We start from the raw sequence: 17,643 nt of genomic DNA, 5'->3' as shown, positions 1-17,643 counted from the left end.
GGTGAGATTACATCATGTTTCACAGTGAGATTCCGTCATGGTTGTCGGTGAGATTTCATCATGTTTCACAGTGAAACTCCATCATGTGTCACAGTGAGATTCCATCATGGTTCACAGTGAGATTCCATCATGTTTCAGAGTGAGCTTCTGTCATCGTTCACAGTGAGATTTCATCATGGTCCATGGTGATGTTCAATCATGTTTCACAGTACAATTGCATCATGTTTCACAGTGAGATTCCATCATGTTTCATGATGAGATTTCATCATGTTTCACAGTGAGATTCCATCATGTTTTACAGTGAGATTCCATCATGTTTCATCGTGACATTCCATCATGTTTCATTGTGAGATTCCATCATGTTTCCCAGTGAGATTCTATCATGTTCACTGTGAGATTCCATCAGGTTTCACAGTGAGATTCCATGATGTTTCACAGTGAGATTCCATCATGTTTCGCAGTGATGTTCCATCATGTTTCAGAGCGAGATTCCATCATGGTTCATGGTGAGACTTCACCATGTTTCACCGTGATGTTTCATCATGTATCAAGGTGAGATTCCATCAGGTTTCACAGTGGGTTTTGGTCATGTTTCACAGTGAGATTCCATCATGTTCCCTGGTGTGATTCCATCATGTTTCACAGTGAGATTCCATCATTTTTCTCAGTGAGATTCCATCATTTTTCTCAGTGAGATTCCATCATTTTCACTGTGAGATTGCATCAGGTTGCATGGTGAGATTCAATCATGGTTCACGGTGAGTTCCATCATGCTTCACAGTTGGATTCCATCATGGTTCACAGTGATATTCCATCATGTTTCACTGTGATATTCCATCATGTTTCACAGTGTGATTCCATCATGTTTCACAGTGAGATTCCATGATGTTTCACTGTGATATTCCATCATGTTTCACAGTGTGATTCCATCATGTTTCACAGTGAGATTCCATGATGTTTCACTGTGATATTCTATCATGTTTCTGAGTGAGGTTCCAACATGTTTCACTCTGAGATTCCATCATGGTTCACTGTGATATTCCATTCATGGTTCATGGTGAGATTCCATCATGTTTCACAGTGAGATTTCATCATGTTTCACAGTGAGATTGCTGCATGTTTCATAGTGAGAATCCATCATGTTTCTCAGTGAGATTCCATCATGTTTCACAGTGAAACTCCATCATTTTTCTCAGTGAGATTCCATCATGTTTCACAGTGAAACTCCATCATGTTTCACTTTGAGATTCCATCATGCTTCGCAGTGATATTCCATCATGTTTCAAGTTGAGGTTCCATCAGGTTTCACAGTGAGATTCCATCAAGTTTCAAGGTGAGCTTCCATCATGTTTCACAGTGGGATTCTATCATGTTCACTGTGAGATTCCATCATGTTTCACAGTGAGGTTCCATTATGTTTCACAGTGAGATTCCATCATGGTTCACGGTGAGATTACATCATGTTTCACTGTGATATTCCATCATGTTTCACTGTGAGATTCCATCATGGTTCATTGTGAGATTCCATCATTTTTCACAGTTAGAGTCCATCATGTTTTACAGCGAGATTCCATCAAGTTTCATGGTGACATTCCATCATGTTTCATAGTGAGATCCCACCATGTTTCACATTGAGATTCCATCACGTTTCACAGTGGGTTTCGGTCATGTTGCACAGTGAGATTCCATCATTTTCCATGGTGAGATTCCATCATGTTTCACAGTGAAATTCCATCATTTTTCTCAGTGAGATTCCATCAGGTTTCATGGTGAGATTCCATAATGTTCACTGTGAGATTACATCAGGTTGCATGGTGAGATTCAATCATGGTTCATGGTGTGTTCCATCATGCTTCACAGTCGGATTCCATCATGGTTCACAGTGATGTTCCATCATGTTTCACTGTGATATTCCATCATGTTTCACAGTGAGATTCCATCATGGTTCATTGTGAAATTCCATCATTTTTCACAGTTAGAGTCCATCATGTTTTACAGCGAGATTCCATCATGTTTCATGGTGACATTCCATCATGTTTCATAGTGAGATCCCACCATGTTTCACATTGAGATTCCATCACGTTTCACAGTGAGATTCCATCATGTTTCATTGTGAGATTCCATCATGTTTCACAGTGAGATTCCATCATGTTTCACTGTGATATTCCATCATGTTTCACAGTGAGATTTCATCATGTATCACTATGAGATTCCATCATGTTTCACAGTGAGATTCCATCATGTTTCATAGTGAGATCCCACCATGTTTCACATTGAGATTCCATCACGTTTCACAGTGAGATTCCATCATGTTTCATTGTGAGATTCCATCATGTTTCACAGTGAGATTCCATCATGTTTCACTGTGATATTCCATCATGTTTCACAGTGATGTTCCTTCATGTTTCACAGTGATATTCCATCATATTACATAGTGAAATTCCATCATGATTCAGAGTGAGATTCCACCGATTTCGCAGTGAGATTTCATCATGTTTCGCAGTGATATTAGATCATGTTTCACAGTGATATTCCATCATGTTTCAATTTGAGATTCCAACATGTTTCTAGTTGAGATTCCATCATGTTTCACAGTGAGATTCCATCACGTTTCTCAGTGAGATTCCATCATGTTTCAGAGCGAGATTCTGTCATAGTTGTCGGTGAGATTTCATTTTGTTTCACAGTGAAACTCCATCATGTTTCACAATGATATTCCATCATGTTTCAGAGCGAGATTCCATCATGTTTCACAGTGAGATTTCATCATGTATCACTATGAGATTCCATCATGTTTCACAGTGAGATTCCATCATGTTTCTCAGTGAGATTGCATCATGTTTCAGAACGAGATTCTGTCATAGTTGTCCGTGAGATTTCATCATGTTTCACAGTGAAACTCCATCATGTTTCACAGTGATATTCCATCAGGTTTCAGAGCGAGATTCCATCATGTTTCACAGTGAGATTTCATCATGTATCACTGTGAGATTCCATCATGTTTCACAGTGAGATTCCGTCATGTTTCACAGTGAGATTCCATCATGGTCCACGGTAATATTCCATCATGTTTCTCAGTGAGATTCCATCATGTTTCACAGTGAGATTCCATCATGTTTTACAGTGAGATTCCATCATGCTTCACAGTGAGTTTCCATCATGTTTCATGGTGAGATTCCACCATGTTTCACATTGAGATACCATCATATTTCACAGTGAGATTCCATCATGTTTCACTGTGAGATTCCATCATGTTATAAGTTGAGATTCCACCATGTTTCACATTGAGATAACATCATATTTCACAGTGAAACTCCATCATGTTTCACTGTGAGATTCCATCATGTTTCGCAGTGAGATTCCATCATGTTATAGGTTGAGATTCCATCAGGTTTCACAGTGAGATTCCATCATGTTTCTCAGTGAGATTCCATCATGTTTCACAGTGATATTCTGTCATGTTCACTGTGAGATTCCATCAGGTTTCACAGTGAGATTCCATCATGTTTCACAGTGTGATTCCATCATGTTTCACAGTGAGATTCCACCATGTTTCACAGTGAAACGCCTCATGTTTCACTGTGAGTTTCCATCATGTTTCACCGTGAGATTCCGTCATGTTTCAGAGCGGAAATCCATCATGGTTCATGGTGAGACTTCATCATGTTTCACAGTGATATTTCATCATGTTTCAATGGGAGATTCCATCATCTTTCACAGTGAGATTCCATCATGGTTCATGGTGAGATTCCATCATGTTTCACAGTGAGATTTCATTATGTTTCACAGTGAGATTCCATCAGGTTTCACTGTGAGATTCCATCATGGTTCACGGTGACATTTCATCATGCTTCACGGTGATGTTCCATCATGTTTCACAGTGAGATTGCTGCATGTTTCACAGTGAGATTGCATCATTTTCTCAGTGAGATTCCATCATGTTTCGCAGTGAAACTCCATCATTTTTCTCAGTGAGATTCCATCAAGTTTCACAGTGAAACTCCATCATGTTTCACATTGAGAATCCATCATGTTTTGCAGTGATATTCCATTATGTTTCAAGTTGAGGTTCCATCAGGTTTCACAGTGAGCTTCCATCATGTTTCAAGGTGAGATTCCATCATGTTTCACAGTGAGATTCTATCATGTTCACTGTGAGATTCCATTAGGTTTCACAGCGAGATTCCATGATGTTTCACAGTGAGATTCCATCATGGTGCAAGGTGAGATTACATCATGTTTCACAGTGAGATTCCGCCATGTTTGTCGGTGAGATTTCATCACGTTTCACAGTGAGATTCCATCATGTTTCACAGTGAGATTCCATCATGTTTTACAGTGAGATTCCATCATGCTTCACAGTGAGTTTCCATCATGTTATAAGTTGAGATTCCACCATGTTTCACATTGAGATACCATCATATTTCACAGTGAAACTCCATCATGTTTCACTGTGAGATTCCATCATGTTTCGCAGTGAGATTCCATCATGTTATAAGTTGAGATTCCATCAGGTTTCACAGTGAGATTCCATCATGTTTCTCAGTGAGATTCCATCATGTTTCACAGTGATATTCTGTCATGTTCACTGTGAGATTCCATCAGGTTTCACAGTGAGATTCCATCATGTTTCACAGTGAGATTCCATCATGTTTTGCAGTGAGATTCCATCATGTTTCACGGTGATGTTGCATCATGTTTCAGAGCGGGATTCCATCATGGTTCATGGTGAGACTTCATCATGTTTCACCGTGATGTCCCATCATGTATCAAGGTGAGATTCCATCAGGTTTCACAGTGGGTTTCAGTCATGTTTCACAGTAAGATTCCATCATGCTCCATGGTGAGATTCCATCATGTTTCTCAGTGAGATTCCATAAGGTTTCATGGTGAGATTCCATAATGTTCACTGTGAGATTACATCAGGTTGCAAGGTGAGATTCAATCATGGTTCACGGTGAGTTCCATCATGTTTCACAGTTAGATTCCATAATGTTTAACTGTGATGTTCCATCATGTTTCACTGTGAGATTACATCAGGTTGCACGGTGAAGTTCCATCATGTTTCACAGTGAGATTCCGTCATGGTTCACGGTGAGATTTCATCATGGTCCATGGTGATGTTCAATCATGTTTCACAGTGCGATTGCATCATGTTTCACAGTGTGATTCCATCATGTTTCACAGTGAGATTCCACCATGTTTCACAGTGAAACGCCTCATGTTTCACTGTGAGTTTCCATCATGTTTCACCGTGAGATTCCGTCATGTTTCAGAGCGGAAATCCATCATGGTTCATGGTGAGACTTCATCATGTTTCACAGTGATATTTCATCATGTTTCAATGGGAGATTCCATCATCTTTCACAGTGAGATTCCATCATGGTTCATGGTGAGATTCCATCATGTTTCACAGTGAGATTTCATTATGTTTCAAAGTGAGATTCCATCAGGTTTCACTGTGAGATTCCATCATGGTTCACGGTGACATTTCATCATGCTTCACGGTGATGTTCCATCATGTTTCACAGTGAGATTGCTGCATGTTTCACAGTCAGATTCCATCATTTTCTCAGTGAGATTCCATCATGCTTCGCAGTGAAACTCCATCATTTTTATCAGTGAGATTCCATCAGGTTTCACAGTGAGCTTCCATCATGTTTCAAGGTGAGATTCCATCATGTTTCACAGTGAGATTCTATCATGTTCACAGTGAGATTCTATCAGGTTTCACAGTGAGATTCCATTATGTTTCACAGTGAGATTCCATCATGGTGCACGGTGAGATTACATCATGTTTCAGAGTGAGATTCCGCCATGTTTGTCGGTGAGATTTCATCACGTTTCACAGTGAGATTCCATAATGTTTAACTGTGAGATTCCATCATGTTTCAAGATGAGATTCCATCATGTTTCACAGTGAGATTCCATCATATTTCACTGTGTGATTCCATCATGTTTCACACTGAGATTTCATCATGTTTCACTGTGAGATTCCATCATGTTTCAAGATGAGATTCCATCATGTTTCACAGTGAGATTCCATCATATTTCACAATGTGATTCCATCATGTTTCACAGTGAGATTTCATTTTGTTTCACTGTGACATTCCATCATGTTTCACACTGAGATTTCATCATGTTTCACTGTGAGATTCCATCATGTTTCACCGTGAGATTCTGTCATGTTTCAGAGCGAGAATCCATCATAGTTCATGGTGAGACTTCATCATGTTTCACAGTGATATTCCATCATGTTTCAATGTGAGATTCCATCATCTTTCACAGTGAGATTCCCTCATGGTTCATGGTGAGATTCCATCATGTTTCACAGTGAGATTTCATTATGTTTCACCGTGAGATTCCATCAGGTTTCACTGTGAGCTTCCACCATGTTTCACAGTGAAACTCCATCATTTTTCTCAGTGAGATTCCATCAAGTTTCACAGTGAAACTCCATCACGTTTCACAGTGAGAATCCATCATGTTTCGCAGTGATTTTCCATCATGTTTCAAGTTGAGGTTCCATCAGGTTTCACAGTGAGCTTCCATCACGTTTCAAGGTGAGATTCCATCATGTTTCACAGTGAGATTCTATCATGTTTACTGTGAGATTCCATCAGGTTTCACAGTGAGATTCCATCATGGTTCACGGTGAGATTCCATCATGTTTCAGAGTGAGATTGTGTCATGTTCGTCGGTGAGATTTCATCACATTTCACAGTGAGATTCCATCATGTGTCACAGTGAGATTCCATCATGTTTCAGAGTGAGATACCGTCATGTTTCATTGTGATATTCCATCATGTTTCACAGTGTGATTCCATCATGTTTCACAGTGAGATTCCATGATGTTTCACTGTGATATTCCATGATGTTTCACTGTGTTATTCCATCATGTTTCACTGTGAGATTCCATCATGTTTCATGGAGAGATTCCATCATGATTCACAGTAAGATCCCATCATGTTTCACGGTGATATTCCATCATGTTTCAGAGTGAGATTCAATCATGATCCACAGTGAGATTTCATCATGTTTCACGGTGATATTCCATCATTTTCTGCTGTGAGAATCCACCATATTTCACTGTGATATTCCATCATGTTTCACAGTGAAAATCCATCATGTTTCACAGTGAGATTCCATCATGTAACACAGTGAGATTCTGTCATGGTTCACGATGATGTTCCATCATGTTTGACAGTGAGATTGCTGCATGTTTCAGAGTGAGATTCCATCATTTTCTCAGTGAGATTCCATCATGTTTCTCAGTGAAACTCCATTAGGTTTCACAGTGAGATTCCATCAGGTTTCACAGTGATATTCCACCATGTTTCAAGTTGAGATTCCATCAGGTTTCACAGTGAGATTCCATCATGTTTCAAAGTGAGATTCCATCATGTTTCAGTGTGAGATTCTATCATGTTCGCTGTGAGATTCCATCAGGTTTCACAGTGAAATTCCATTATGTTTCACACTGAGATTCCATCATGGTTCACGGTGAGATTACATCATGTTTCAAGTTGAGATTCCATCAGGTTTCACAGTGAGATTACATCATGTTTCAAAGTGAGATTCCGTCAAGGTTGTCGGTGAGATTTCATCACGTTCCATAGTGAGACTCCATCATGTTTCACAATGCGATTCCATCATGTTTCACGGTGGTGTTCCATCATGTTACCCAGTGAGATTCCATCATGTTTCACGGTGAGATTCCATCGTGGTCCACGGTGATGTTCCATCATGTTTCACAGTGATATTCCATGAAGTTTCACAGTGAGATTTCATCATGTTTCACTGTGAGATTCCATTATGTTTCACGGTGAGATTCCATGAAGTTTCACAGTGAGATTCCATTATAATCCACAATGGGATTTCATCATGTTTCACTGTGAGCTTCCATCATGTTTCAAGGTGAGATTCCATCATGTTTCACAGTGAGATTCTATCATGTTCACTGTGAAATTCCATCAGGTTTCACAGTGAGATTCCATCATGTTTCATGGAGAGATTCCATCATGTTTCACAGTGAGATTCCGTCATGGTTCACTGTGACATTCCATCATGTTTCACATTGAGATTCCATCATGTTTCACAGTAAGATTCCATCATGTTTCACGGTGGTATTCCATCATGTTTCATGGAGAGATTCCATCATGATTCACAGTAAGATTCCATCATGTTTCACGGTGATATTCCATCATGTTTCAGAGTGAAATTCAATCATGATCCACAGTGAGATTTCATCATGTTTCACGGTGATATTCCATCATTTTTTGCTGTGAGAACCCATCATATTTCACTGTGATATTCCATCATGTTTCACTGTGAGATTCCATCATGTTTCACGGTGAAGTTCCATCATGTTTCACAGTGAAATTCCATCATGTTTCACAGTGAGATTCCATCATGTAACACAGTGAGATTCTGTCATGGTTCACGATGATGTTCCATCATGTTTGACAGTGAGATTGCTGCATGTTTCAGAGTGAGATTCCATCATTTTCTCAGTGAGATTCCATCATGTTTCACAGTGAAACTCCATCATTTTTCTCAGTGAGATTCCATCAAGTTTCACAGTGAAACTCCATTAGGTTTCACAGTGAGATTCCATCAGGTTTCACAGTGATATTCCACCATGTTTCAAGTTGAGATTCCATCAGGTTTCACAGTGAGATTCCATCATGTTTCAAAGTGAGATTCCATCATGTTTCACAGTGAGATTCTATCATGTTCGCTGTGAGATTCCATCAGGTTTCACAGTGAAATTCCATTATGTTTCACACTGAGATTCCATCATGGTTCACGGTGAGATTACATCATGTTTCAAGTTGAGATTCCATCAGGTTTCACAGTGAGATTACATCATGTTTCAAAGTGAGATTCCGTCAAGGTTGTCGGTGAGATTTCATCACGTTCCATAGTGAGACTCCATCATGTTTCACAATGCGATTCCATCATGTTTCACGGTGATGTTCCATCATGTTACCCAGTGAGATTCCATCATGTTTCACGGTGAGATTCCATCGTGGTCCACGGTGATGTTCCATCATGTTTCACAGTGATATTCCATGAAGTTTCACAGTGAGATTTCATCATGTTTCACTGTGAGATTCCATTATGTTTCACGGTGAGATTCCATGAAGTTTCACAGTGAGATTCCATTATAATCCACAATGGGAATTCATCATATTTCACTGTGAGATTCCATCATGTCTCACGGTGATGTTCCATCATATTTCACAGTGAGATTCCATCATGTTTCAAGGTTATTCCATCCTGTTTCACGGTGGGATTCCGTGATGTTTCACCGTGAGTTTCAATCATGTTTCACAGTGAGATTCCATCATGTTTCACTGTGAGATTCCATCATGTTTCACTGTGATATTCCATCATGTTTCGCCGTGTGATTCCATCATATTTCACAGTGATATTCCATCATGTTACACAGTGAGATTGCATCATTTTTCAGAGTGAGATTCCGTCATGGTTCACGGTGAGATTTCATCATGGTTCACAGTGAAGTTCCATCATGTTTCACAGTGATATTGCTGCATGTTTCACAGTGAGATTTCATCATTTTCTCAGTGAGATTCCATCATGTTTCACAGTGAGATTCCATCATGTTTCGCAGGGATATTCCATCACGATTCAAGTTGAGATTCCATCAGGTTTCACAGTGAGATTCCATCATGTTTCACAATGAGATTTCATCATGTTTCACAGTGAGATTCCATCATGTTTCTCAGTGAGATTCCATCATGTTTCACAGTGAAAATCCATCATGTTTCACAGTGAGATTCCATCATGTTTCGCAGTGATATTCCATAACGTTTCACTTTGAGATTCCATCATGTTTCACAGTGAGATTTCATTATGTTTCACAGTGAGATTCCATCAGGTTTCACTGTGAGATTCCATCATGTTTCACGGTGAGATTTCATCATGGTTCACGGTGATGTTCCATCATGTTTCACAGTGAAACTCCATCATTTTTCTCAGTGAGATTCCATCAAGTTTCACGGTGAAACTCCATTAGGTTTCACAGTGAGAATCCATCAGGTTTCACAGTGATATTCCACCATGTTTCAAGTTGAGATTCCATCAGGTTTCACTGTGAGATTCCATCATGTTTCACAGTGAGATTCTATCATGTTCGCTGTGAGATTCCATCAGGTTTCACAGTGAAATTCCATTATGTTTCACACTGAGATTCCATCATGGTTCACGGTGAGATTACATCATGTTTCAAGTTGAGATTCCATCAGGTTTCACAGTGAGATTACATCATGTTTCAAAGTGAGATTCCGTCAAGGTTGTCGGTGAGATTTCATCACGTTCCATAGTGAGACTCCATCATGTTTCACAATGCGATTCCATCATGTTTCACGGTGATGTTCCATCATGTTACCCAGTGAGATTCCATCATGTTTCACGGTGAGATTCCATCGTGGTCCACGGTGATGTTCCATCATGTTTCACAGTGATATTCCATGAAGTTTCACAGTGAGATTTCATCATGTTTCACTGTGAGATTCCATTATGTTTCACGGTGAGATTCCATGAAGTTTCACAGTGAGATTCCATTATAATCCACAATGGGAATTCATCATATTTCACTGTGAGATTCCATCATGTTTCACGGTGATGTTCCATCATATTTCACAGTGAGATTCCATCATGTTTCACGCAGAGATTCCATCATGTTTCAAGGTTATTCCATCCTGTTTCACGGTGAGATTCCGTGATGTTTCACCGTGAGATTCAATCATGTTTCACAGTGAGATTGCTGCATGTTTCACTGTGAGACTTCATCATGTTTCACGGTGAGATTCCATCATGTTTCACAGTGAGATTCCATCATGTTTCACTGTGAGATTCCATCATGTTTCACGGTGATTTTCTGTCATGTTTCACAGTGAGATTCCATCATGTTTCACTGTGATATTCCATCATGTTTCGCCGTGTGATTCCATCATATTTCACAGTGATATTCCATCATGTTACACAGTGAGATTCCATCATGTTTCACAGTGAGATTCCGTCATGGTTCACGGTGAGATTTCATCATGGTTCACAGTGAGGTTCCATCATGTTTCACAGTGATATTGCTGCATGTTTCACAATGAGATTTCATCATTTTCTCAGTGAGATTCCATCATGTTTCACAGTGAGATTCCATCATGTTTCGCAGGGATATTCCATCACGTTTCAAGTTGAGATTCCATCAGGTTTCACAGTGAGATTCCATCATGTTTCACAATGAGATTTCATCATGTTTCACAGTGAGATTCCATCATGTTTCTCAGTGAGATTCCATCATGTTTCACAGTGAAAATCCATCATGTTTCACAGTGAGATTCCATCATGTTTCGCAGTGATATTCCATAACGTTTCACTTTGAGATTCCATCATGTTTCACAGTGAGATTTCATTATGTTTCACAGTGAGATTCCATCAGGTTTCACTGTGAGATTCCATCATGTTTCAATGTGAGATTCCATCACCTTTCACAGTGAGATTCCATCATGGTTCATGGTGAGATTCCATCAAGTTTCACAGTGAGATTTCATTATGTTTCACCGTGAGATTCCATCAGGTTTCACTGTGAGCTTCCACCATGTTTCACAGTGAAACTCCATCATTTTTCTCAGTGAGATTCCATCAAGTTTCACAGTGAAACTCCATCACGTTTCACAGTGAGAATCCATCATGTTTCGCAGTGATATTCCATCATGTTTCAAGTTGAGGTTCCATCAGGTTTCAAGTTGAGGTTCCATCAGGTTTCACAGTGACCTTCCATCACGTTTCAAGGTGAGATTCCATCATGTTTCACAGTGAGATTCTATCATGTTTACTGTGAGATTCCATCAGGTTTCACAGTGAGATTCCATCATGTGTCACAGTGAGATTCCATCATGTGTCACAGTGAGATTCCATCATGTTTCAGAGTGAGATACCGTCATGTTTCATTGTGATATTCCATCATGTTTCACAGTGTGATTCCATCATGTTTCACAGTGAGATTCCATGATGTTTCACTGTGATATTCCATGATGTTTCACTGTGTTATTCCATCATGTTTCACTGTGAGATTCCATCATGTTTCATGGAGAGATTCCATCATGTTTCACAGTGAGATTCCATCATGCTTCACTGTGACATTCCATCATGTTTCACACTGAGATTCCATCATGTTTCACAGTAAGATTCCATCATGTTTCACGGTGATATTCCATCATGTTTCATGGAGAGATTCCATCATGATTCACAGTAAGATCCCATCATGTTTCACGGTGAAATTCCATCATGTTTCAGAGTGAGATTCAATCATGATCCACAGTGAGATTTCATCATGTTTCACGGTGATATTCCATCATTTTCTGCTGTGAGAATCCACCATATTTCACTGTGATATTCCATCATGTTTCACAGTGAAAATCCATCATGTTTCACAGTGAGATTCCATCATGTAACACAGTGAGATTCTGTCATGGTTCACGATGATGTTCCATCATGTTTGACAGTGAGATTGCTGCATGTTTCAGAGTGAGATTCCATCATTTTCTCAGTGAGATTCCATCATGTTTCACAGTGAAACTCCATCATTTTTCTCAGTGAGATTCCATCAAGTTTCACAGTGAAACTCCATTAGGTTTCACAGTGAGATTCCATCAGGTTTCACAGTGATATTCCACCATGTTTCAAGTTGAGATTCCATCAGGTTTCACAGTGAGATTCCATCATGTTTCAAAGTGAGATTCCATCATGTTTCACAGTGAGATTCTATCATGTTCGCTGTGAGATTCCATCAGGTTTCACAGTGAAATTCCATTATGTTTCACACTGAGATTCCATCATGGTTCACGGTGAGATTACATCATGTTTCAAGTTGAGATTCCATCAGGTTTCACAGTGAGATTACATCATGTTTCAAAGTGAGATTCCGTCAAGGTTGTCGGTGAGATTTCATCACGTTCCATAGTGAGACTCCATCATGTTTCACAATGCGATTCCATCATGTTTCACGGTGATGTTCCATCATGTTACCCAGTGAGATTCCATCATGTTTCACGGTGAGATTCCATCGTGGTCCACGGTGATGTTCCATCATGTTTCACAGTGATATTCCATGAAGTTTCACAGTGAGATTTCATCATGTTTCACTGTGAGATTCCATTATGTTTCACGGTGAGATTCCATGAAGTTTCACAGTGAGATTCCATTATAATCCACAATGGGAATTCATCATATTTCACTGTGAGATTCCATCATGTTTCACGGTGATGTTCCATCATATTTCACAGTGAGATTCCATCATGTTTCACGCAGAGATTCCATCATGTTTCAAGGTTATTCCATCCTGTTTCACGGTGAGATTCCGTGATGTTTCACCGTGAGATTCAATCATGTTTCACAGTGAGATTGCTGCATGTTTCACTGTGAGACTTCATCATGTTTCACGGTGAGATTCCATCATGTTTCACAGTGAGATTCCATCATGTTTCACTGTGAGATTCCATCATGTTTCACGGTGATTTTCTGTCATGTTTCACAGTGAGATTCCATCATGTTTCACTGTGATATTCCATCATGTTTCGCCGTGTGATTCCATCATATTTCACAGTGATATTCCATCATGTTACACAGTGAGATTCCATCATGTTTCACAGTGAGATTCCGTCATGGTTCACGGTGAGATTTCATCATGGTTCACAGTGAGGTTCCATCATGTTTCACAGTGATATTGCTGCATGTTTCACAATGAGATTTCATCATTTTCTCAGTGAGATTCCATCATGTTTCACAGTGAGATTCCATCATGTTTCGCAGGGATATTCCATCACGTTTCAAGTTGAGATTCCATCAGGTTTCACAGTGAGATTCCATCATGTTTCACAATGAGATTTCATCATGTTTCACAGTGAGATTCCATCATGTTTCTCAGTGAGATTCCATCATGTTTCACAGTGAAAATCCATCATGTTTCACAGTGAGATTCCATCATGTTTCACAGTGAGATTTCATTATGTTTCACAGTGAGATTCCATCAGGTTTCACAGTGAGATTCCATCATGTTTCACAGTGAGATTCCATCATGTTTTGCGGTGAGATTCCATCATGTTTCATGGTGATGTTGCATCATGTTTCAGAGCGGGATTCCATCATGGTTCATGGTGAGACTTCATCATGTTTCCCCGTGATGTCCCATCATGTATCAAGGTGAGATTCCATCAGGTTTCACAGTGGGTTTCGGTCATGTTTCACAGTAAGATTCCATCATGCTCCATGGTGAGATTCCATCATGTTTCTCAGTGAGATTCCATAAGGTTTCATGGTGAGATTCCATAATGTTCACTGTGAGATTACATCAGGTTGCATGGTGAGATTCAATCATGGTTCACGGTGAGTTCCATCATGTTTCACAGTTAGATTCCATAATGTTTAACTGTGATTAGATTAGATTTAGATTAGGTTAGATTTACAGTGTGGAAACAGGCCCTTCGGCCCAACAAGTCCACACCGACCCGCCGAAGCGCAACCCACCCATACCCCTACATTTACCCCTTACCTAACACTATGGGCAATTTAGCATGGCCAATTCACCTGACCCGCACATCTTTGGACTGTGGGAGGAAACCGGAGCACCCGGAGGAAACCCACGCTGACACGGGGAGAACGTGCAAACTCCACACAGTCAGTTGCCTGAGTCGGGAATTGAACCCGGGTCTCAGGCGCTGTGAGGCAGCAGTGCTAACCACTGTGCCACCGTGCCGTTCCATCATGTTTCACAGTGAGATTACATCAGGTTGCATGGTGCAGTTCCATCATGTTTCACAGTGAGATTCCGTCATGGTTCACGGTGAGATTTCATCATGGTCCATGGTGATGTTCAATCATGTTTCACAGTGCGATTGCATCATGTTTCACAGTGTGATTCCATCATGTTTCACAGTGAGATTCCACCATGTTTCACAGTGAAACGCCTCATGTTTCACTGTGAGTTTCCATCATGTTTCACTGTGAGATTCCGTCATGTTTCAGAGCGGAAATCCATCATGGTTCATGGTGAGACTTCATCATGTTTCACAGTGATATTTCATCATGTTTCAATGGGAGATTCCATCATCTTTCACAGTGAGATTCCATCATGTTTCACAGTGAGATTTCATTATGTTTCACAGTGAGATTCCATCAGGTTTCACTGTGAGATTCCATCATGGTTCACGGTGACATTTCATCATGCTTCACGGTGATGTTCCATCATGTTTCACAGTGAGATTGCTGCATGTTTCACAGTCAGATTGCATCATTTTCTCAGTGAGATTCCATCATGTTTCGCAGTGAAACTCCATCATTTTTCTCAGTGAGATTCCATCAAGTTTCACAGTGAAACTCCATCATGTTTCACATTGAGAATCCATCATGTTTCGCAGTGATATTCCATCATGTTTCAAGTTGAGGTTCCATCAGGTTTCACAGTGAGCTTCCATCATGTTTCAAGGTGAGATCCTATCATGTTCACTGTGAGATTCCATTAGGTTTCACAGTGAGATTCCATTATGTTTCACAGTGAGATTCCATCATGGTGCACGGTGAGATTACATCATGTTTCAGAGTGAGATTCCGCCATGTTTGTCGGTGAGATTTCATCACGTTTCACCGTGAGATTCCGTCATGTTTCACAGTGAGATTCCATCATGTTTTACAGTGAGATTCCATCATGCGTCACAGTGAGTTTCCATCATGTTTCATGGTGAGATTCCACCATGTTTCACATTGAGATACCATCATATTTCACAGTGAGATTCCATCATGTTTCACTGTGAGATTCCATCATGTTATAAGTTGAGATTCCACCATGTTTCACATTGAGATACCCTCATATTTCACAGTGAAACTCCATCATGTTTCACAGTGAGATTCCATCATGTTTCGCAGTGATATTCCATAACGTTTCACTTTGAGATTCCATCATGTTTCACAGTGAGATTCCATCATGTTTCACAATGAGATTTCATCATGTTTCACAGTGAGATTCCATCATGTTTCTCAGTGAGATTCCATCATGTTTCACAGTGAAAATCCATCATGTTTCACAGTGAGATTCCATCATGTTTCGCAGTGATATTCCATAACGTTTCACTTTGAGATTCCATCATGTTTCACAGTGAGATTTCATTATGTTTCACAGTGAGATTCCATCAGGGTTCACTGTGAGATTCCATCATGTTTCACGGTGAGATTTCATCATGGTTCACGGTGATGTTCCATCATGTTTCACAGTGAGATTGCTGCATGTTTCACAGTCAGATTCCATCATTTTCTCAGTGAGATTCCATCATGTTTCACAGTGAAACTCCATCATTTTTCTCAGTGAGATTCCATCAATTTTCACGGTGAAACTCCATTAGGTTTCACAGTGAGAATCCATCATGTTTTGCAGTGATATTCCATCATGTTTCAAGTTGAGGTTCCATCAGGTTTCACAGTGAGATTCCATCATGTTTCAAGGTGAGATTCCATCATGTTTCACAGTGAGATTCTATCATGTTCACTGTGAGATTCCATCATGGTCCACGGTGATGTTCCATCATGTTTCACAGTGATATTCCATCATGTTTCACAGTGAGATTTCATCATGTTTCACTGTGAGATTCCATCATGTGTCACTGTGAGCTTCCATTATGTTTCAAGGTGAGATTCCATGAAGTTTCACAGTGAGATTCCATTATAATCCACAATGGGATTTCATCATGTTTCACTGTGAGATTCCATCATGTGTCACGGTGATGTTCCATCATATTTCACAGTGAGATTTCATTATGTTTCACAGTGAGATTCCATCATGTTTCAGAGTGAGATTCCGTCATGCTTCACGGTGAGATTTCATCACGTTCCATAGTGAGACTCCATCATGTTTCACAATGCGATTCCATCATGTTTCACGGTGATGTTCCATCATGTTACCCTGTGAGATTCCATCATGTTTCACGGTGAGATTCCATCGTGGTCCACGGTGATGTTCCATCATGTTTCACAGTGATATTCCATGAAGTTTCACACTGAGATTTCATCATGTTTCACTGTGAGATTCCATTATGTTTCACGGTGAGATTCCATGAAGTTTCACAGTGAGATTCCATTATAATCCACAATGGGATTTCATCATGTTTCACTGTGAGATTCCATCATGTTTCACGGTGATGTTCCATCATATTTCACAGTGAGATTCCATCAGGTTTCACAGTGAGATTCCATCATGTTTCACAGTGAGATTCCATCATGTTTTGCAGTGAGATTCCATCATGTTTCATGGTGATGTTGCATCATGTTTCAGAGCGGGATTCCATCATGGTTCATGGTGAGACTTCATCATGTTTCACCGTGATGTCCCATCATGTATCAAGGTGAGATTCCATCAGGTTTCACAGTGGGTTTCGGTCATGTTTCACAGTAAGATTCCATCATGCTCCATGGTGAGATTCCATCATGTTTCTCAGTGAGATTCCATAAGGTTTCATGGTGAGATTCCATAATGTTCACTGTGAGATTACATCAGGTTGCATGGTGAGATTCAATCATGGTTCACGGTGAGTTCCATCATGTTTCACAGTTAGATTCCATAATGTTTAACTG

The sequence above is a fragment of the Hemiscyllium ocellatum genome, chromosome 23, assembly GCF_020745735.1.
Source record: "Hemiscyllium ocellatum isolate sHemOce1 chromosome 23, sHemOce1.pat.X.cur, whole genome shotgun sequence".
Classification (NCBI taxonomy): Eukaryota; Metazoa; Chordata; class Chondrichthyes; order Orectolobiformes; family Hemiscylliidae; genus Hemiscyllium; species Hemiscyllium ocellatum.
Note: the sequence above shows the minus strand (reverse complement) of the source record.